This window comes from Lepisosteus platostomus, chromosome 3, assembly GCF_059453375.1.
Source record: "Lepisosteus platostomus isolate fLepPlt1 chromosome 3, fLepPlt1.hap1, whole genome shotgun sequence".
In the NCBI taxonomy this organism is placed as follows: Eukaryota; Metazoa; Chordata; class Actinopteri; order Semionotiformes; family Lepisosteidae; genus Lepisosteus; species Lepisosteus platostomus.
In genome coordinates this window covers 36,090,383-36,114,910 of record NC_142613.1, presented here as the reverse complement: position 1 = coordinate 36,114,910, position 24,528 = coordinate 36,090,383, and the positions used below count along the sequence as shown (strand labels likewise).

General features: G+C 37.2%; 1 long non-coding RNA gene across 1 annotated transcript in view; it reads right to left on the bottom strand.

Moving 5' to 3' along the window:
* Positions 1-777: 777 nt before the first annotated feature.
* LOC148674806 (uncharacterized) overlaps positions 778-24,528 on the bottom strand; it is a 28,456-nt gene continuing 4,705 nt past the window's right edge. The window contains exons 4-6 of the long non-coding RNA XR_015935399.1: positions 23,281-23,369; positions 6,642-6,756; positions 778-4,188 (exon numbers count right to left, since the gene is read on the bottom strand). This is a non-coding gene — a long non-coding RNA (uncharacterized LOC148674806). The remainder of the gene's footprint in view (positions 4,189-6,641; positions 6,757-23,280; positions 23,370-24,528) is intronic.

The following is a 24,528-nucleotide window of genomic DNA, read 5'->3' as shown; positions in this document are numbered from 1 at the left end:
CTGATTCTTTACAATGCAATAAGGCTGCATTGCGTCACCAGACGTTTTGTTGCCTCATTTTAAATTGCAGGATAAGGCGCTGAACATACTGTACCTGGAAATGTTGTCTGTTTTGTGATGTTACTGTGTACATCTTACTTCTATTGTGGCTTGAAATGCAAGCATCAATGCTGATTCTTTCTAACCCATAAAAATACAAATAGTGTTGAAATTTCCCTTTTAAGATAAGGGAAATGTAAATATTTCAACTAAATTGTAGCTAAAAATCTAATTTTTTTAGATAAAGAATCTGTCTGATTCTTTATAGAGTTATTTTTTTCCTTAGTATGGCTATAGAAATTTGAACTGTTGAACATATATATTAACAGAAATATTGTCTATGAATGATTGTGTGAAATATCAGGGCACATTTCTGATGCTGTCTGTATCACTCGGCATTGAAAGTATCTAGAAAAGATGTGTATTACCACCCTCTGTAATACATTCACAACTGTTTAACAAACATTGAAGTGACAAATTATAGAGCACAATTGATTAGAGAAACTATTAAATATCAGGACTTAGTTTCTTTTAGTTACAGTATGCTAATACGTTTGTCTTTTTAGTATGCACTGTAAGTTGCATCTACTGGACATGTTTCATATGTAGTTTTCTTATTGTTGTAATAATAACAACACAAATCTTACACAAGCATACTTTTTATTTTTAATTCAGAATACGTATTTATACAGTATATTTATACAGTATATATTTAAGTGAGCATTCCTGAGGGTTTGTTCAGGTTCTCAATACAGCTGTTCCTCCTGGTTTTGTATTTCATGTTATGAAAGGTCAGGTATCTCATTTCCTACAATTTACAGTTTTGTCCATTGTAGATTAATGAGAAAGGATATCCCTTGAATCCCCAACAGGCAATTAAATGGAAAAAAAAAAACCTAAAAAAGGACCTCAGATCTATTTTTTCAATTAGCCTATTGGATGAATGGAATCAACCATGAATATAGTTTATAGGAACATTTTTGTGCTTTAACTTCTATTGGCATTGACAACCTCAACATACAGGTATTGCCACAAATAACTTTAACAGTGAACCTTTTCTAGTTTTCTCTCCATCCCTAAGCCTTATCACTAACTTTAACCTCAACCAAATTCTTAACTGATGAAAGAAGTACATCAATCCCAATCACTAACTCATATTTTAAATCAAATCAAAGCTTATCTCTAAATCTATCGCTATTCTCCACTCTAACCCCACCAGAATTTCTCACTCCAAACTGGAACTTTCAGATACATAATGGTTTTTACAACTCTAATTTAATCCTTGTGTAGATGCATTTATAACCTCCAAGTAAAAATTTTGCAAAGCAATTACAAATGACAATCTAGATTAATGGATTGGATAGATGTACACAACCCTCTATAATTTTGCAATTGTAAATTAGTTCTGGTGAAACCATTTGCCTTCCAAACAACAAGCTAAATAACCTCCACCTGTGTTAAGGTTTGTTTTTCAAACCTTTTTGTTTTTCACATGGAGGCTGGGTGTTATAATGTGTAAATGGAGGTAAAATAAATTCTGGTTTGATATATCTTGGTTTTAGGTAATTAGAACACACTTTTGAAAGGGTTTGTAGACTTTCTATTGGCAATGTATCAGAGTATAATAATTCTTTATCCAGTCAAAGTCATTTTAAAAAGCCTTTTCATGTGTTGAGCTTTAGTAACAGACACTGATGCTGTACATTGAAATCAAGCTCTTCTCTCAAATATCTGCACTACTCTGTACATCATTGGAAAATATGCTGGCATATGGATTAGTACTTCTCTCCTTAACCTTTTTGTCTATTATCTTTCTAAACATTCAAGACTTCATATCTGATGTAACTAAGAAACACACATCTCTAATTTTTTGTAACACAAAATGCAATTTTAAATCATCAGCACTGTGATATATCATTGCATGGAAAAAATGCAGATGGAAAAAAATTAGGTAAATGAGGATAATTCTATGAACATTATTCCTTAAAAGGGAGCACGTTTGAGTCTCTATTAATCTTCATTAGCCATCTGACCCCAAAAAGACCCCAGAATTCCAGGAAAACCATTAACTGCATTATCTGCATTTCTGTCACAACCCACCGTAAACAAAGGGTATAAAAATAAACAAATAATCATAATGCATTTTGTTCTCTTATCATAGACATTCTTTAAGAAAAAAGTATGGAACATACTTTACATATGATGTACAGAATATCTCAGAAAATAGGCTGAGCACATGATCTTAAACTGACTGCAGTACTTAATGTGGTAGCTTACGACATTTTGTACAGTATGTCAGAAAAATGTGTGAACTTTATATTTCCAAAAGTAAATACAAGAATGCTTTATGTATGTAATATTTATCGTCTAGAAAAATAGTCAGATATAACTGGTATTACAGGTATTACTAAGAACCACATTCTATACAGTGTGATTATTCTGTTGCTTGCAATTCTCATTTTCATTTGCTATTTAATTTAGCCACTTAGTTGATTTAGATATGTTTTATAATTAGCTTAATGTTAATCCTGAGTGCTTATTTTTTTATCAAGAACAATAACTAAATACACTCATCCAATACTTTGTTAAATATAACACAAACAAGGTCCAGTAGCAAAACCACTGAGTTCACCAAGTGTGCTTCAGTATACTGTATGTATTTTACACTAATTTCCTCATTTGTGTTAGGATTGACTTTTAATTGATACAGTAGCTTTGTTACAGAAAAAAAAAACTGATCCGTATCATATGAATCTACTGTACGTAAGGAATAAGACTATTTTTCTCTTATCTTCCTCATTATACTGTATACAGTACTACTGTATGAAGGACATTTTAATAGATTCATGATATACTGTAGCATTCACATTTTTGTAATGTTTACATTTTCCTTTAAACTTTTCTGTTCTGTAATGTATGGTTATTATTACTATATTTTTAAACAGCACAGAATATGGGGTTATACAGACATCTCTGTAAACAAATACTTTTTTCCCCTAATGATTCAGAGCATTTGTTTTCCAAACATGTACTGCTACAGTAGGTTAACTGACATTGTGGTAAAATTGGCCCTATTATGAGTGTCTGTTTGCCCTGCAATGGGCTGGCACTCTGTCCAGGGTGTACCATGCCTTGCTCTTATACAGTAGCTCGCCAGTTCAGGCTCCAGCTCCCCTGCAACTCTGAATTTGGTAAAGTGGTTAGAAAAGGAAGGATGGAATGTGCAATAAGAAAGACGACAGGAAGTGGATGAAAATGAAAACCCTCAGCCAGAGTTAGGTCAGTATGACATACAACATATGAGGTCCTTTGTTAACCTAGTAGTCCTAATCCACATGTAATTGAGTTACTGTAGATTCCCAGAGGGGTTTCTACTTCCCTTAAAGAGTTTATTTATACTGTACTTGTACTTTTTCTTAAGTGTATACACCATGTGAGACCTAGTTAAGAACAAATTCTAATGTGTTAATGTTTCTTATTTCCTATCTTCCTATCTATTATAGTTAGCCTACAATATTCCTTTTAATTAGTCTATCAATGTGCTCAAAGGTATCCCCATAACAACACACTTACTGTATCTCTATGACTGACACCCATCTCACACAGCACTGAGTCCAGTTTTGGGTAGAGAGGGGAAGGAAGATGATGCAGGGGCCTTCCTTCTCGGCTCTCTGTAGAGTCCCTAGTCTTTGAATCCTCTCCAGGTTCCAACACTGCAATTTGTGTCTTTGTGTATCATTCCCCCCTCTCACTGAGCTATGAAGCTCTAATCTACCCAGGGCTCAGGATCCATTATTGTGGAGGTGGAAAGGTCCTTGTGATGTCTTGGTTCGGGCAAAGCTAACTGCTCTGGGCTCATTGGTTAACTGGCTGTGTGCAGAGGTCAGGTGTAACGATGCCTTGTGTACTTGCACCCTGTTCTATAGTCCCCCTCTCAGTCCAAGGGCAGTTACTCCTGTCTCACGATCCTACAGTACATGTCACTTCTGAACTGTGAAGTAATTAGCGAGCATCTGCACAAGGACCTTTGATCGATGGGAAGTTTAAGAACAGAGGAAGAAAAATGCACCACCCTTGTGGAGACACCAGCCATTCTTTCCGAACTTCAGATCAATGTGGCTCACGTTGTCCAGCACTCAGTTTTTCACCCTGTGACAGAAGTGAACGAGATAAGGGTTTAATCTCCTCCTGAACTTTCCTTCCCAACTCAGTGTTTGAAAAAAAAAAGCTAAATTAAGGGAAACAATTTCAGACATGGTACTGTATGAAAAGCATTGTTTTTGTTAATACAGAGTACAAATGCATTCTAAACAGGGTCTGTAAACTGTAAGTACTGTAAATTAAGCTCTAAAACATCCACATTTAATTACTTTGCCTAATGCAAGTACTTTTTGTAGAAAAGGGCTGGTTTATACATTTTTTTAAATTAGTATTTGTAAGCATTATCAGATTATTGCACCAGACATTGACATCATAGAATAGTAACTTGCTATCTGCATACCCAGAAGAAAGACAGCACATTTTCCATGCAATTTTTCTTTTAATTCTTAAAACACTGAATTATTTGTATTACTCAATAATGTGCTTATGGCTTCCCGCTACAATTTAACCTTACTAGAAAGTCTAGTTTGTTCTAATAGAAAAGGTCAATTAATTTCTCATAGTCAGAACTGTTTTTTTATTGGGAAGAAGTGGTTTAAACTGGACAACAGTTAACTTCTTCTGGTAGTGTTATGATTAACTGAAGCTCTTTAAAAATGATGCAACAATGAACTGGTCCCTTGTGGCTTTTTAAATGGACATATGTGGAACTGGAAAGTACTGGTCTTGACCAGCTGAAATGGGATACCAGGAGACTGAACCTTTCTCGTTGGGATTTCCATGAAGGAAAAATGAAAACAATGCAAGTTAATTTTCATTATGCATTCCAGCAACATAACGTTTAATGTTGTAGAGTAACACATTCAGAATACACAAGTCACATTGATCTCTTTAATATTTTATATTGATTTAAATAAATTAATAATCATTACCATTATTTACCATTGTTATTCATCTCTTTAACATTTACCATTGTGGTACTGTTTGTATTTGTGTGACTTTTACAAATTTCTATTTGACTCTTTAGTATTTCACACTATTATTAGTAATGCTCTCTAGCTTTTTTCTTTGAACAATTAATTGACAACTAAAAATGTTAATGTGTCATAAATTAAGTGTTCAATCCATTTTAAAATTAATACCTGTGTTTGAAAATACTGTAACTCCAAAATATATTTTGTGTATATGGTGATATCTGTTCTGTTTTTATTAGATTTATATTGTGTGCAGTATCTGTACTGGCCTTATTTTGTTTGTGTGTATTTAAATTATTTGTAGTAATTATTATTTCCTGATTTTAGCTACAAAAACATTTTGCTTTGTGTTATACCTGAAACACACACACACACACACACACACAGACATTATGGTGATGTAACAGTTAATGAGTTGCTTTACAGCTCTTGGGTCCTGTGTTCACTTCCAGGCTGGGGTACCTTCTGTGTGGAGATTGCATGTTCTTGTTGGGTCCTGGTATTTTTGTTTTTGGTTGCTCCAGTTCTGACTAGGTTAATCAGTCTTTAGCTCATGTGTGTGTGTGCCTTATAATGACTTGTCATGTTGTAATCCAGAAATGGTGATCTGAGTTCTGGGATATGGTATTTATTTAATGGTGTGTAATTGGATGAGCGTGGTTGAGCAATTTGTATTGGGTGAGCTTAACTTTCCCTGTCATACCAAAAGTGATCCATGTGACTCACCAATTGCCTGTGAGACTGTGAGCAGAAGAGCTGAACTGAGTAACAGCTGCAGGTTTCAGTCCAGGCAGGCTAAGGAATAGATGTCAAAAATGTTGATCGCTTATTTTTTAAGTTATTTGAATGTACTTTACTAAGAGTTAGAACTTTTATCTTGGGAGCATCTTAGCATGCTAAAACATTCACCTAATTTCCTTAATGTAGTAAAAAAATAATCAAATACATTCTCGTGATCGCCATCTTCATAATAACACTGCTGCAATACTAATAGTATTGTGAGGATGATAATAATGATGAAAGTAATTAAGGAGCATGAAAGACTAGGAAAGATGTTTGAACTGTCTACTCCCAAAAATGGGGCCCTCCCAGTTTTCCATGACCCTTTGATAGCCCTGCTGAAACGGGATATTTCTTGACCTCTCCTGAAAAATATCTCTCACGCACCCATTCATCACTCAAACCACACTCAGCTCGCAGCTGCTGCTGCAACTTAACCTGGAAACACCATGTGAATCAAGGTTGCCATACACATAGTGGGGGAGGCAGTTTTTCTGCTTTGAATCTGTGCTTTTACATTAGGTACACATTGCTTTGTTTTTCTTTTTCTTTTTCAGTTCCCTAGCCCTCTTGGGTGAGACAGACGCTTATGTTACACATTCTCCACAATGGAGAACACAGATTGAAGCGTCTGAATGCAGACATCCAAAAAATGTTACAGAAGAAAGGAGAAAGTTGTAAAGTAGTATTTGAAAAGCAAACTCCTGAACTCATTGGGAAGAGCTAATAGTAGGGAAAGACACCTACCTCACAGCGCTTTTGTTGAAGGAGAACACAAAGACCAGCATCAGAGGACTGGAGTATTTGGGTGGGAGTATATTTCATTAAGAGGTCAGGAAGGGGGAGGGGTTCCCTTTATGGCCTTAAAACAGAAGAAAAATATCTAGAAGACTATGCAAAATTAAACTGGAAGCAAATGCAGGGAATTCAAAACAAGGGTTCATCAGAATAGGACCTAGGCAGAACTCTTATCTATATGTTCCTAAAATGAAAGAAACACATGTTGGTGATGTGTTTAACATGTGGCTCAAAAAACAAAAGTTCAATAGGGGCCAGATTTGTGAGTCCACCTTGCTTCCTAAAGCTTGCCAGAGATGTTCATTACTTATTCCAACATCTGAAGATACAGTATTTTTGCACGATATATGGCTTCAAGGTGATAATTTACTGTTATTATTAAAGTTGTTGTTGTTAAGAGGCTAAAAGCAGTGAGAAGAGTACTAATATCAGGGAACTGCTAGACAGAATGACAATGGATTGTGTATTTTCCTAAAGGTCCCCCTTTCTGTATTCTCAAGTTATAAAAATCATTTGCACGACTGTTGCAATCAGGCAGATCAAAAACTTAGATTACAGAACAGGCTAGTAAGCTGTCTTCAAAAAGCAGCCAAAATTTTTTAAAAAGCTGACATAATGATGATTACATCCCATGTTTTCAATGTCTCTTCACTGGCAGCAGGAATGCAGAGAACACCCTAGTGCACGGTATGTTGAAAAGACCTGTTTTGCCATCCTGACGGTGTCTACAGCCTCTATCACCACACCCCTAATTTCCTGTGGCTAAAGCACAAGGAAGAACTTGGATAAGCCTGATAAGCAAACCAAGAGGAAAGTCTAAGCAGGAGGGCAATCAGGTTCTTCGTGTATTTGGAATTGGAAACAATGATGAATGGTCAGGATGGTGCAGTGGTTAGCATTGCTGCCTTGTAGTAGCACAGGGGCCCTCGGTTCAATTCCTATGGTACTATCTTTGTGGAGTTTATATGTTTTCCCTGTGTTTGAATGAGTTTCTTCTGGGTGCTCAGGATTCCTCCCACAGTCAAAAGACAAGCGGGTACTGTAGGTTAATTGGCTTCTGAGAAAATTGAACCTGGTACAGGATAAATGTGTGCATAACTGTGCTTGTGTCTTTTTGTCCATCTTACAATGGACTGGCATCAGGGGTATGCACTTTTTTACAGTACTATACCTTCTCACTACCATGTGGATACTCAGTTTGTGCTGCAAAAATATATTTCTATACTAGCTTTTTTTAAGGCCGTGAAATTTTTTTTTTTTTAATTATGGCAGTTCAATAAATTAAATTAGTTCAGCTTTTATACAACTTGGAGACACCAAGGACCAAACATGAATATAGAATTTGCAAAAGTGTGTATGTAATATATTGTTGCATTTACATCTATCTAATTTATAAATAAATATTATCAGTACACGTTTCCATCATGGTTTTGTTTTCTTGCTGTGCCGATGATACTTTGGATTAAGTACAAACCAAAGCAGATACTACTGCTTCAGTCTGTGCTCTACACTATAGAGCACAATAGTAATATAATACTAATACTGTATATGAATGCACCTGAACTTTCTCAAGCTAAACTCCAACAAGAAGTTGTGTTCACCGACTCCCTACAACAAATTTCTTCTGAAATTTAAAGTGCATTTTAAGATTCTCCAAGCTCAAACAAGCTAAGATACTGTATAAGGGACAGATGGGTTTATTTCCGGGCTATTTTAAAGGCATTGTGTGAGTCCATTCCAGTTTTTAATCAGAGATCTGCTGTTTCAGGTCTGTTTTTCACTCCAAAGGATTAGGTTCTCCACATAATATTAAATCTTTCATCTGCTTTCTTCGCACATGATGATTCTAGTAGCTAGTAGACAGATAAAAACATAAGCTTATGTACCATTGACTATTAAAAATAAAGAAATTAAAGAACTATCTATCACACATGCAGAACACTAGGAATGACATTCTCCTGTACAGAACATCATAGCCCAATTTGCTGGTCATTTGAGACTGAAAAAATTAAATAAGATTTTACTTAAATCATCACAGTGAGTACTAGCAAGACAATGATTTAATTTGAATCTACTGTACCTTATCATTTATAAATAAACATTTTTAAATAAGAAAGGTACATTCTATGCATAATATGTTCCTGGTTAATTTCACTTCTTTAATGTGGAACGAACCTATAATTGTACCTATTTTCATTATACTGTACGTACTGTAAGTTATTTGGAAGGCACGTTGTTGCTTCATGATGATTATGTTTTTAAATTATCCCTGTTCTGTGTTATGTGGTCTGACATTGTTTGAGTTTTCCTCAAGATTTGTACTATAGTAATTGACTTACATGACCCGCTGATAATGCATTTCTGTAAATGAATGCACATCAAAAATTAAAGAAGGGAAGTAACAAAATAACTTCAAGAAAATCACTATCAGAGAGTATGCTTGTAACAGGATTATACTGGTTTACGTGCATTAACCCTAGAAGATCTTCGCAGTAAAGTAAAAATATGTTTTCTCAGCATTATAAGCTTACAAAATGTGAATTAAAGATTATTTTTACATTCCACATTCACCCAAAACAGTCTGAACAGTTGCCAGCACTAACCTACTGAACTGAACTGTGATTTTCCAGCACTGGTTCATTTTAAACAGCACAATAAATTTGTTTTTAAAAATGCTTTGTCATATTTTTTAATGCTTTTCAGTGCCCTCCAGTTGAATCACATTTCTTATATCCTTGGCGTCTACACAACTTTACTTTTTTTCCCTAACCGTGTAATTAAATGTAATACGTGATTAACGTGATTTAATTAAAAATTAAGAAAGGATACAGAAAGACGTCTCAATCACTAATGGAACACAAGTCTTCAGGAGAATGTTAAATATACTCTATAGAAAATCCAGATTTTTAGTCTGTGTTAATTGCAGAAAGCCTATTGTAAATGGGCCAGGAGACACTTGTGTTGCGTGACAAGCTGTTTTCTTCAGGCCAACACTGCACACGTATGATTGAACTCTTTACTTCCTTTTGAAGAAAAAAAAATCACTATGCTTGTTTCCAAGACAGGATGTTGTTTTTATTTTTCTTCCTCTCTTATTTTCATGGGAAGCTCTGGGTTTCAGCCCAATCATTTTCGTTTTTATTAAGATGTGTTGATAAAAGTCCAGATTAAATGCGGCACGGAGCCACACGAGGAAAAGGGTGGAGTGAAAGCTTCAATTAAGTGTAATTTAAAAGGATCCCTTATTAGATGAAGCAATTAGAGATCACTTTAAAGGCTCCCTGGTTGTCAGATGCACCCATAATATTATCATTGCAAACTTGCCTCCTCTGCTGCAGCCTGCAACATTCGCGATCAGACCCACTCTAAGCATTCCAAATTATGAAAAAAAGTTCAGGCTGTCATCTGGATTTTGTATATCTAGAGGTAACAGCAATAAAAGCAAAATGAAACAAAACACAGGAATGTTACATTTATTTTATAGCACCAAACATGACACGTACATAACCTGAGACCATTACCCTATCAGCAATTCTAGGTTGGCAGTAGACCATAGTGAAATCTATGTAGTTACAGATAGTCAAAAATATATTACTATAGTAGATCTGTCATCTTGTCCCTTTACAATTTCAATCACCACCATGACAATTAAAAGAAATAGCTTTGTTCTGCCTCTTCTGCCAAGATGTGCATGATTCATGATATATAGTATGTACTGCTCTCTCTTTTAGGTTAAATAGCTGCGGTCCATGAAAGAGGACTAAATTACTAAATTGAATCTTTAAATTCTTCTTCTTCCTTTTTCTTTATATCTCTCCAATGCTTAGCTCAATGAATCAATATGATTTAGTTTTCCCTTCAAATTTTAGATTTATAAATTAAAAAAGTAAACATGCATTAAAAGACAAATGAATATCTAATTAACTAAAGTACTTCAAGACAAACCATTGTGACATTCTTTACTCTGACTGATCCCAAACCAAGATATAATTTCATTTCATTTCAGACATTTCATTTGGAGAAAGACATGCACAGTGAGCATTACAAGATATTTTTTTACATAGTCTATATTCATTTGAATGACAGAAGAATTTACCTTTAAACAGAGACAAGCAGAGAGAGACTAGATTGCAAATTATTTATATTTTATAATATAGGGAATGTTTTTGAAAGCATCCCTTCCTCATAGCACTGGGGCCCTGTGTTCAATTTTGGACCTGGAGTGCTATCTGTATGGAGTTTGTATGTTCTCTCTGTGCTTGTGTGAGTTTCCTCTGAGTGCTCCAGTTTTTTCCCACAGTCCAGAGACATACTGTTCAGTTAATTGTCCAAATAATATTTTTTTTTTTTGTTTTTGTGACAGTTTGTTTTTTCCGCACTAGTTTTTGAAAGGGTTAAATAGACTCTCAAGGTGAGATGATCTCCTTAAAAACTGTGTTACTGTAGGTCTCTTTTCTGGAGGCCAGAAACGTAAGGCAAAGAGCATCTGTTGAACTGAGCTCCACTGAACTGCACTTAAATGGAAGATTATTCCTCCACGGGGCAGCATGATGGCATTGTGGTTAATATTGCTGCCTCACAGTGCTGGGGCCCTGGGTTCAATTCCTAATGTGTTTGTGGAGTTTGTATGTTCTCTCTGTGTTTGCTGGGTTCCCTGGTTCCCTTCTACAGTCCAAAGACATTGGACTATTGGCTTCTGGGAAGAGTGGCTCTGGTATGTGAGAGTCTTGTGATTTATGGCATCCCACCCAGGATGTACCGTGCCTTTCATTCATTTCTTGTTGGATAGGCTCTGAGTCCCTGTGACTCTGTATTGGATAAAACAGTTAGAAAAAGGATAGATTTGTTATCCCCTCTGAAGTTTTCTCTCCATGTTTCTGCCTTTGCAGTGAGTTTTATGAGGCATCTGACAGTTTGCTGACTGTGAGTTTATTATTCTGGTCTTGTGGAATCCGTCCCAGTAAATTTGTTTCTGTCAGTTGTTAATAGCATACCAGTGCCTGAGAGGCATTTATTGTCTATGTGAGGCAGGCTACAGTTGTGAAATGAAAATGTATTGCTTTCCATTCTGTCTCCTTCTCTGTCTTTTCCTCTCATTATAAAAGATCCCACATTTTTGTATGTCAACAATGTTTTGGAACTCAAAAAAGAAAAGAGAAATTTAGGTTATTTATTGCACAGTTGCTCATGCCCAGAGTTCACCTACAGTACATAATAGACATAATAGCAGGGTGTGTTCCTTGTTTAATCTGTTGGAAATTGCCAATGGTAGGTTTTATGCAACCACTTCAGCACCTCATTAGGTGTTTCAAGGGGAAACAATAAAAAAGCAACAGATTCATGAGATAAAAAGGAAAGTTGTGCTTAAGCTTTACAATGCACTAATAATATCTCATTTAGAATACATGTTCAGTTTTGGTTACCTTACCATAAACATATACTGTATACAGTATATATCATGGGCTTTAAAGGCTTTAATCTGAGGAGATTGTCACATACCCATAGGTTAATAGAACTACATTTTCAAGAACAAAGGAGATAGAGAGGATTTGATCCAAGTTTATAAAATCCCAAGGGGTATGGATAGGGTTGACCCAGAGCTACTTCAGTTTCAGCAGCAAAACAAGGACATAGGGTCACAGCTGGAAAGGAAGAAGGAGTCTGCCATCCAGGTGGATGATATCCAAACTCTTTCACGAAGCAATGGGATGAGACTTTAGGACCATGCAGTTAATAAGCAACCAAGTCAAAAGAAAGTCCCTAATGATTTTTTTTGTCATTTTTCTTGTATCCTTTTTATTTATCAGATAATATATAACAATATACTTAATTCTTAATCACAACATTTAAATAAAATATGTTGTGTTTCCTGATCAAAAATAAATGATGCCCTTTAAAGTTTGTTTCTCTGCTTAAAAGATTTTTCTCATTTAAAGGTTTTGCAAATACTCCATGGTTTCTCAAATTTCAGGGTTGTCAGATTGGTGTGTATAATTTAATGTTAGGTACCATTTACTGTAGCATTGTACTGTAGTATTGGAAACAAACAAAATGACTGATTTGGTGTGATGTTCCCAGGACTTTTAAACATGCATGCTTCTTGTTGTGTGTACTTTGAAATGATCTACTGCCCCCATGCCTTTTGGAATGTGTCTAAAATGTATCTTCATCAGGTTCTGTAACCAATCTGAACACACTCCTGTAAACCAGTCAATTTGTGAAGTGCGTAACAGAGTTATGAGTCCGTTTTTCAAGCAAAAATGAGCAAAACCTCCTCAAACTTAAAAGGCGGACAAAGAGAAGACTACTGTATATCATCAAAGTAACTTTGGTATCAAGATATGAAGATGTTATGCTTACCTTTGGACCAAAAACACTTATGAAAAAGTTCTGCTCACTTTATTCTTCAAAATAGAAATAGCCTGAAACATGTTTTAATTGAATTCATTTTAGTTAAATATTATCTTTCAACAAACTATAATTCCTAGAAAACAACAGGTGACCTTAAACAAGCCTGGCCTTCTTTGCTGTAAAAGATATACTTCTTGAGCTGATTTACAGTGCATCTTAAGTTAAGATCAGGTATTCGAAGAATGTATAGAAAATCTAGTAATTGTAACCAGATGACAGAAAAGGGAGTATCTGTGCTCTGATGTTCTTCCTGACAGCATGCAGAACCACGTTTCTGAAAGTTTTTCTAAGCATATTACTGGCCATATTCACGGATTAAGTACATGCTATAAATTTAATTGTCCTCCTAATTCTTTTGATAAATTGAACATTCACAGCTTACCATAAATATTGTAGCCTACAGTATGCAAATTGTATACTCTAGTATAGTACTCTAGTATTAGTATAATAGTTATTTCTTATAGTTTGTATCTTATATGTAGTATAGATGTAAAACTGAGGTTCTGACTCTCCGTGGTCATTTAAAAATCCACAGTGATTTTCAAAAAGAGTAGGGGTGTTCACCCTGGAACAAAACATCCTCTTGGCCTTTATCAATCATGGCCTTCTAATAATCCTTATCTATGAATTGACTTCATTCTGCTACCCACTGGTGGAAATAGCTTTTGTGTGGTAAGCGTACTGGCACACTTTGGCTGCTGTCACATCATCTAGGATTTAAAGGAGGTCCTAAAAGACTTAAAGTATTTAATGAAAATGGGTGTGCACAATTCTAAATTTACTGCTAAAAATAATCTTGAGTTATACAGATATTTTCTCTCTGAACACTTGTCAAAAGGAAGAGATGGCATATAACAAGAAATTTGGACTGCCAGTCTTCTCAGGAGATAAGGTAGAAAAGTCAAACATCACTGAAGCAGCTAGAGAGGGCCATTATGGTGAACTGAAAAACAACTTAAAAAGAAGAAGTGGCATCAATCTGCCACTAAATCTCAGAAAGAATATTTTATTTTTATTAAGTTCAGCAGAGCACAAACACATTGACATTTCTCTTCATCTTTGCATAATACACAGTTTCATCCATCCAGTGTAAACAATCTAAAAAAACTATCTAAAATTGAACAAAACATATTGGCTACTGAAGTATTATTGGCTCTCACTTTAAAACATAAATCCTAGAGCATGCCCACTCATAATTATTCTGACAAAAAAACAGATTTCACTAGGAACAACAACACCCAAGATCAAAGCGTGCTGAGCAATTACGGAGCGGATATTGGCTTAACCCGCTTGGCTGAGGGCCGACCTCCTGGCCATATGGCTAGAAGGCAGGACCTCCACGCAGGGTAACCAAGGGGTGGCTGCAGAGGTGGAGTTGGTGTGGAAGTGGGATGCAAAAGTCATACGCGAAGGAGAGTAGGAAATCTCGTTGGTATTTATAGTGTTTGATGGAGGAAGGATGACAGGAGCGATTGCTAATTACTGACAGCCTTTTACGATTGAGCTTGGTTGTTGTCATCCCTCCTGAACGTTCATTATAAACTCCATTTTGTGATGTACAAACTTTGCTTACATAAAGAACGTTCTTGTCAATGTCTACTGCAGTAGAGAGGAAGGACATTTGAAAGGAAAAATGTACAAAGCATATAAATACAGTTACCAATCTGTGTGATGCAATGCTTTATTTACTTACACATATTTAAAAAGTATTTGTGGGTATATAAAGCATTTCATGTTGGTATATTTAACAGAAATTCTAAATGTATTAAATTATCTTTAACTTTATCATAGCTAAATACATTTATTAAAATGGGGGAGATACAACAGTGTGCGACCACGTAGAAGTCAATTCTGTGTTAAAAAGCGTAGTCTGAGCACTGCACCCTTATATGGGAATCAAGGTTTGGGATATGAAAAAAAATAAAAAAAACGTATATGCCTAATCACTAGGCAATCTGACCTATACATGACATTCTTTTTTAAGTGAAACATATGCATTTTTGCTTTTGATCAGTACAGCACAGAGTAATTGCTTGCAGATCTACTGTATGTGGTGGGAAAATGACTTGACTGTAGGTTCTGCCAAAGGCTGGTGTCACATGACACGTTTATCTTGGGGAATTTACCACAGCTTTTGTACATTAAGTTTGCACAGCACTTTTGCCATGCTTGTACCATAGTTTGTTATGGTTTTAACATGCATTATCCATTCTTTACTGATCTAGATCATGGAAATATACTGTGGTGTATTACAGGTATTATTGCTTAGCTAGATTTGACATGGTACTGTACAGTATATCTTGGTATTCCAAATGTCCTGCATGGAGCAAACACTGTGATGACATGTTGGAGCCATTGGAGGCAACAGCACATAATTGGCAAAACTGCAAATTGAGTGAAAATGCTTTTGTACAGTTATGAAAAAAAAAACTTTCATACTTTTTTCCAAACAAGGTGAATAATACTTCCCATGCTTAGCGCTTAGGTACAAAAGCACATGTAAACAGTCTATTAACATACATTTCGTTTAAAGCACTTTTGTCTCATAACATTGCTCTTTGTACTGCACCTCCAATAGGTATATTGAGGATTCATCCCAGAAGGTGATAGTGATAGTAATGGACCCATGGCAAAATTTTAGTTGCTGTCATTAATAAATCACTAAATGCGAGATATGTTTCAGTTTTTCACTTATTCCACTTTCTATTTATGGTAATTTTCTAAAGAGCAAAACAATTTGTCACGCATCCCTGAATGAACTCCACACCACGTTACTAGATGAGGGAGCAAGGCAGAGTGTTTTGCTTTGCAAAGCCTGTGTATGAGGCAGTGAAAAGACTGCATTGCCTCTCCCACAGGTCGCAACTCAGGATGCTTCAAAAGACAATATGTGGAAGCTTGCATACCCACTGCCTTCAGATTAGAAGAAAGTTACTCCCTCGTTACTTTAACGTTTCAGTTCTTCAAGCCTGTACGTCGAGATACAACTACACTTGAAATTATTTCACAAAAGGCCTGAGGATGTTTTAGTTATTTCACAAAGTTAAACATTTTTATACTTTGTATATCTGTTCCTTTTTTACCATTTCACAGATAGAATAAGCTAAGAAAGCTTCCTTAGCTACTACATAGATGTCAGAGTAAATTACTGGATTTGTTCTCTAGAAAGAACCATCAGTTTAAAAAAAAAAGGGAAAACAAAATGGGAGAGATGCTGACATCTAACTAAATAACACATTAACTAATATGCTGTTCTTACAAGAGTTTCATTAATACAATTGTGTGTCTGTTGTACACACACAAGACAGAGGCAAGTTACATGCTGCTAAAGTAATGATGTAGACATCATGTTTGCAGACAATTTATTGTCAGCTTATGCCATCTGAATATTAGTGTGTCTTCACATTGTGTGACAATGTGTCTACACATTGTCTTAACAGCATTAGTGTTATTTTGTTATCTGTTTTGATCCCTTCAGTATAGATTCTGTCATCTCACAGACAATATTTAGTGCTAGTGCAGTCTTTTTTGGACAGGCAGATAAAGCCTGGAGTGATGTGTCATGTTGTAGATGGCCACTTGAAAGTGACATGAAAATACCCCGGTGCCTCGCTAAAGCCAAGTAAGTTTGTCCTTTTTTACTACAAAGAAGAAACAAAAGCAATAAAGATGGCAGCTGAAGTTCTCAGAGCACACCTGAAGACTCCAGGTGCCCATATTATTTTCTTAAATGCCTTGACAATCCTGCATGACAGAGCAAAGAATTTCTGGAAACAAAAGGCCAGCTGCTTAACAAAATAAAGAACAGCACAGACATGGCACCAGGATGGTCTATCACACAGGAAGGCCTAGACTAAAAAAACAGGCCTTAATGAAGACATGGAGAGGGGGGAATGTTATGGAACAGAAGGCAGATACCACTAGTACATCCAGGAAAGAGCAAGTGGTGAACCTGTTTAACATGCACAATACTGGCACTGCAGCCATGTGCGCCTGTGATACCTGTCCTAAAAAAGTGGTTAAAATCCCTCAGTGCATCCAGGAGCCCATCAATGGAATCCCAACCACTGGCCAACAAACTGTGTGAAAATCAGTGGAAGTGCTCTGTCCACAGCAGACTGTGGTAAAACAAAGGTTCTCAACCTTGGTCCTGGGAGACCCTTGTGCTTTTCTACCAAGCAAACTGTTAGTCAGTGCTGCCAACTGATCTGCTTGATTGTTTAGCCAGTGATCAAGAGCTCAGCTTGAACATAAACCAGAAGAGAGGGGATTCTCTCTTCTGTATTTTGCTTTCAAATTCAGGATTAAGGCTGAGAACCTAGAGATTCAAGTATAGACATTATATATACTGTATATTTGCTATTCTGAGTTTTTTTTTTTTGGCTGTGTTTGGTGCCATTATCACATTTAAAAAAAGTAATCTCCTCGTCCACAAGGTTTGAAGATATTGCATTCAGAAGAAAATGAGATTTCTTTTTCAATACTTTTTCTTTTTCTTGGAGGATCTTCTCTTTTTTTCATAAATAGTATAACAAATCAGTTCACGCATTGTGCAAGTATTGAACATGTTTGTTCAGTTTCTGTCCTCTTTCACCAAGAGGAATTTTGGTGTGCATATCAAGAGGCTAGTTATTGTAAAATAAAAGCAATTTACTATCCTTAAGCATTTTTATCATTGGTTGGTCTTGTTTTGGCTGTTCTGAGTCATCCCAATGTTCCACATACATAAGAAATTAAACTGCTACAGTACATTATACAATATAAATTATTCTTATATTATGATATATTTACTTATTCAAGACACACTCTTAAATGAAAATGAAATGCGCTATCAAATAAACATCTGCAATGTATGCATTGATGCTCAATTTACAATCCAGATTGACTGTTAAAATGTTTGAGAGCTTGCTGATGCATGGACTATAATTCAATTTAATCTTTTGTAAGAAACTTTATCAAAAGTAATCTGAAAATCAAAATACACCATGTTATTTGCTCTGTGTGTGTCCGTTGTGGATGAGAAGCACAACTATAACATAATGCTGCTTCCACCATCCACAGTAAGGTGTGTGTGTGTGTGTGTGTGTGTGTGTGTGCGTGTGCGTGTGCGTGTGCGTGTGCGTGTGCGTGTGCGTGTGCGTGTGTGTGTGTGTGGATTGAGTGACGTACTATGTTGGGTTTTTGTCAAATGTAACTTAGACAAAAATGTTCCTGTTTCCTCTTGTCTGACAATAAAACCTTTTCCACATGTTTGCAGTATCACCTGCTGTAGGCGCTTTGGTGCAAAACCCATACGGCATTTCAGGCATTTTGTTCAGTGCAATACAAGCCCACTTTGTGGAATGATGGGATATCATTGACCCATGAGCTTTTCCTCCCATCTCAGCCACTGAACTCTTTGGCCTTGTGGTGACATCTCTCACCTTCTTCCACCTTGCCTGGCTGCTGTTTGGATCTAGGCAGTCTGGTTGCCCTCCATATTGCTGATTAACTTGACAATACTCAAAGAGAAATTAAAGGTTATTTTACCTCACTCCTGATCTATACAATTTCATCCCTGATTTGTTTTGAAAGCTTTTTGCTCTTCATTGGTGGATCTTTCCTATTCGACCTTACAGAGATAGTTGAATTTACTCTGAAATCAATAAATCACTTCTATTGCACATAGACAGGCCTGTAGTTATTTAGAAGTTTCTTTATTGTTTTTTAAGTAATGATTTCATGGTTTGAACTTACTTAAACAATTTGAAATTGTATAGGAAATGGGATAAATTCACAGAGTACTTAGTTAATCAGAACAATTAGCAACATACAAATAGACTGCAGAATCCATGACAGATTTAATAATACAATTCGTACATTTTAATGCAATTAAGGCAATATAAGAGTAAATACAAATAATATGTCATGAAATACACAATGACTTCTGAATCATTCAGTGATTACAAGAGTTAACTAATTATAATTCTATAGCCAGTTTTAGCCACCATTTCAAGAACAGTCTCAAAATATAAGCACTGAAAGCGAGCAGGTAAAAAGTCAATTACTGAATTAACACATTAACAAATGCATACTTCTTCTCAGTAATAGTTTCATTCTCATTTAACAAAAGAGTACTGAATTAACACACTTGGCTGGGAGATGTTAACTAATTTCAGCAGTGAGAGAATCAGATGGACTTGTGCTGAAGCTTCCTATCTGCTAAGAGATGTGCCAACAGGCCATCCAGTTGGGAAGAACGAGAGAAGAGGTCAGATGCTATAATGTGTTGCTTCTGTACAGGTGTTACTTCAGAGGTGGTACAGTAGCCTTCAATATTCCGTCAAATATCTACTACACCCCCAGTAGAAAGCCTGGAGGAGCCAGCAGAGAGTCCTGGTAATTCTGAAATGTTCCAATCCAGGGGGCCCAGGATGATTTAAGAGATTATTAGATTTTAAAGGTCAAAGAACACCACCTGCCACAGCACCTCTCCAGAGGTAGGATTAATCCAGGGTGTCTTCAGCACCCTTGGATGAGTAGCAGACCTGGGCCAGTGTGCATAAAGAGAGGACTGGACTTTAAATTGGGACTCAAATAGGGTGCTTCCCAGCCAACACCTACTGTCAGGCCCCCTAGAACCAAAAGTCTAGAAGTCTGCTTCCTGACTTTCTTTCAGCCATCCACAACCCACAGGCTCCACGGTCAGTGACTAGGAACTGTTTGGATGTTATACACTGTATAGTCAGTCTGTCTTTTGCTGGGGAATACTGTATCTGGAAGGTCACTGTTATCCCAATGTTATCCCTCAACTCCCAGCTACTTTCTGGTGCCCAGAGAGGATCATCACTCCATGAGTTTGCTGGGGGTTCCATGTCCACTTCCTCCTTCTGGAGTGCTGCTTCCAAGCCTTAATATACTTAGTGAACCTGATGTCTCAGACGATCAGGGGTTATGCTATAATTGAAATGGTGGGTGGTCAGCTCTCTGTGGGAATCCTTAAGAAACTAGGGGTAAGCTGTGCTCACAAGGTAGTGCAGGTCTGCTTTAATCCCAGAGTTTCTTCCTTGCATGCTAAAGAACAGATAAAGCTTCTCCTACATTCCACACACCCACAACTGTGATAAAAGGCTGCTAACACTGCAGAGTAATATACTGTACTTCACAGAGAGGTGGAGAGATCTGGAAGCACCCCCTGTGCCTCCCTTTCGACAGTTGTTGCAAGCTACAGTATATGGCCTTCTCCTACCATCCATTAAGATTTGTGGCCATCTTGAATATGGCTTTAAAGTCTTCCCACCGTCCTTCCTGGTGTAATGCCTGGATGTGAGCAGCGTCATCCTCTTGTGCCCATCACTTGAGGTCTTTGGCCTTGGCCCCAATTCTCGGTAGACTCAATAGGCCCTGGTGGGAACTTTGTTGTGTGAGCTGTGCTGTGCTTAGCTCCCTCCCACTCACAGCAATGTTTGGATGTGAAAAGATCAGCAAATCAGTTGAATTCTCTGTGTCTAAAGACTTAAACAGCGGAATTGGCTGTTTCAGTCCTTTCTGACTGTGCTGCAGAGTGGGCCCCAGTCTCAGCCCAGTTCACATTGTGTTGTGTGTTCATTGCCATGAACCTGTCTCATACAGGCATTCTTCCCTGTGAGCAGTCTTGCTCTATAATCTATTATCCTGCCACAGACCTGCCAGAGTGGGGTTCGTCCATCTTTCCCCACCTTCCATGCTGTGTTTTTCAGGTCAAAGGTGATAAGGATCCCACTTGACATACACTTCCCTTTTTATCCTGCAAGCATGTCAGCAAGTGTAGAAGGAGAGGCCAAAGTTGCAGGCTCACAGAAGTTTATTGCCCCTAATAATTAGCAGGTGCTTGCTTGTCACTGAGAATGGTAGAGAGAAAAAGGTTCCTTTTGCTTTTTATAGGAGGATGGAGAAAATGAGTTTGCATGGGGGTAAAGGTGAAAGGGTAAGGCACAGTCCTGTCAGTTCATCACTGGGGTAGGATTTCTGGGGGCACAGCATTACATTAATTATCATTTATGTTGACAAATCTATCCACGATCCATTTTCTAACATTTTCATCCAATTCAGGGTCACAGGATAGCCAGAGTCTATCCTGGCAAGCTGCAGTCACAAAATAGGATACACCTTTGGTGGAATGCCAATCCATCAATGGACAGGCAGACTCAAACAAGCACACGCTCATAACAGGGACAATTAACCTACCAGTATGTCTTTACACTGCAGGAGGAAACCCATGTGAACACAGAGAGAACATATAATACAGATAGTACTCCAGGTCCACGATTAAACTCAGGGGCAAAGCACTGCAGTGCAGCAATATTAACCACTGTGTTCCTGTGCAGCCCCCATGCTGACAAATATCCTTCGTATTATTTTGCTGAGTGCAAAATGACAGCTGGGACTCGGAGCTTATCTGTGGTTTAGCTTACTTTGTTAGGACTTTATGAGCAGAATTTTGATTGGCAACAGTTTCTTTAGGCTCAGCTCTTTTGTGGTACAGAGGACTAAGGTGGACAGCAGTGCCTGCACAAGATTAAGTTGTTGTCAAGTTACCTGGACCTAAGAGAATGATGCAAGGTGGTCCAACAAATTGTAGGTCACATCGGCACTGCCGGTGGTGATTTGTGGTGAAGTCATCAGGTGTAGTGTGAAACTTTGTGGCATGGTTCTCATTGGTAACAATGGCCCTGTCAGTGGATTTATGACTAGTGACCATCCAGATGTGCATTCCTCCTGGAACTGCAGACTGAGAGGCGTCTATCTGGCATTGTATCACTGGCCGTGTTAGGATGAACCCAATTTATGACGGGCTGGTTTGGGTGGTGGAATGCTAGGCTGCCCGTGTTATCAGAGCCCTATCTCAGACATTCCTCAGGAGCTGACTGAGAGGAGTTGACCAGTTCCTTGGTTTATTTCCAAAGCAAGAGAAACAAAAATAATAATTGAACAAACTTTCTTGAACGCTAAATTCTAGGGTTGCAGGGTTAAGTGTAATTTTTAACACTATATTGATTTTTTCAAAAGCTTATTATTTTAGAGCGAGCATGACTTTCTTGGCGGGCTCAGAATTAGTGGTCTTGTCTTACGCCTCACTCTGAAAATGTTTTTCATAACTGGCGCAGTACTGTAAATTGTTGGAACTGATAAGAGAGTTTATTTTCCATAATACGTTTTATCTTCTGTTAACAGTGCTGGTGCCCCTAGGTATCTTACACACCACTCATGCAGGAAGACCCCACTTGCTATTCTCCTTCAAGCATCGAAGAAATATTTGACACATGTTAATGTTGTACGTGCAGCCTTAAATTCCTTTAAACAGTAATTTAGAAAATGACCATTGTATTCTAGCGACATCCTTTTAAAATGTTAGTGAAGTTACCAGAGAGGCAAGAGAGGCAAGACAGGCACCTCTTCTTCGACACATCTAATGTAAATGAGCTCATTAACCAGACAGTGTCTTATTGTTCTGAGGATCTCATCCAGCAGCTCATTTGACATCATGACTGGGTGGCTTGTTTCAGACTTAGGTGTAATAACTAATGACACATAACTATGAGCTTTTTAAAGTGACTGTATTTTCTTGCAATTTGCGAAAAGTGAACAAACTGTTTGCCATACGTGGTACGTAATCATGAGCTCCATCTTGTGGAGAAAAGTAAACTGAAAAGCAATACAGGTACAGTACAGTAGATATTTATGTTGTGCAACTAAATAATAATATTATGCATGTACTGTAAGTGAAAGAGATATTCCAGCACATCTAATGTAAATCACACTTGTCCTCAGGTGATTAGTTTGTCAGAACAAAAAGAACATTCTGTTTAGCCACAGACATACAGAAAGAAAACACACATAAGAAATTATCTTCACAATCTCTTGAACGGTTTGTGGTCAAAATATACATCTTTTAAGCCATTAATAGTAATGCATAGACACATCAAGGTTTTGTGTGTGTGTTCAAGTCTTTGTTTCAAGACAGACATCAAATTGCTGAAGCTGGGAAAGAACTAAAATTCTTGTATCTGAACAAATGAAGCCAATTTTCTCAAGGGTCACTATTATTAATGTTGTGCTGAACATCTTCTGTATAATAACAGTTGCATTTTAGGATAAATTAAGCTTTGTAACTTAAAACAATCAAAGAAGAACAATAAAAAAGATGGTTTTAACTTACTGCATAACTTCTCTTCACAGGAATGGGGACAGTCTTTGCATGGTGGACCAGATTTGTAGGGAGCAAACAAAGAGTCTTGATAGTTCCCGCTGTGTGGAAAGTCAAAACTCCATGAATGGATGCCTGTTTGTAAATGTAACACTTTTTATATATGTTTTAATGTTCCCTGTCTGCATAAACTGCAGACATATTTATACATATTTTCCCTTTTGTGTTCTCAATATATGGCTTTTAAATTTTCACAGGTGCCTTTCAGGAAAAACAAATAGGGGTCATTGCACTATATTCTAATATGAATGTAATAGAATTGTCATATAAATGAAAGTATTTACAAATGCTTTAAGCTGCATCTTCTGCGTCTTTTTTTTTCTCCAACATTAACATACACACGTACTGTGTAATCTGAATTGTACATTCAGATTCTGCTGTTTTTGAAGGAAATGTGTATGTGACATACATCATTTCTATTTCAATCCATTCATTTTCTAAACCCTTTCTGCAGTACAGGGTTGCGGGGGGGGGTTGGGGAGCCAGAACTTAATCTGGCAAGCAAGGCATAAGGCAGGACACACCCTGGACATGATGCCCACCCATTGTAGTTCCATTTCTAATGTGTTTCTCTGTTATTGTACATAGCTGGAATGTCTACCAGTCCTCTGTGTGGGTCTAGTCTTGTGCGTTTTGGTGTCACAGTACAACTTGCCAGCTGCCAGCACACCTCTTACCTCAATAATGAACTGGTTAATACAGGTGGCAGCTTTGAACTGGCAGCTGACTTCACAGACGTATGGCATATGAATCTCTAGGTAGTGTGGTGCAGGGGAACACTTGGAATATGATGTCCCAGATTTATCTTTTGCATAAACCGTCCCATCCTTTTTAAAAGAGCCGGATGGATAAAAAAAAGAAGAAGATCATTTTCAATGTCTGACATTTACCGTGCAAATTTAACAAGAAGCTAAAGTGTTCCTCGGGTAGACTGAAAGGATGTACTGTACAAGTGCAAACGAGTGCAATTTCAGGAACCTGCACACACAGTAGATATCAACTATAGTTATAATTAATAACAACCAGATTGGATGATAGGGTGGCTCCATTGTTAGCAATGGTTATTTTTAGCACCTTACAGCGCTGGGGCTCTGCGTTCAATTCCTGGGGTGCTATCTGTGTGGAGTGTGTATGTTCATCCCCGGTTCACATAGGTTTCCTCCAGGTGCTCTGGTTTCCTCTTGTTGTCCAAAGACATGC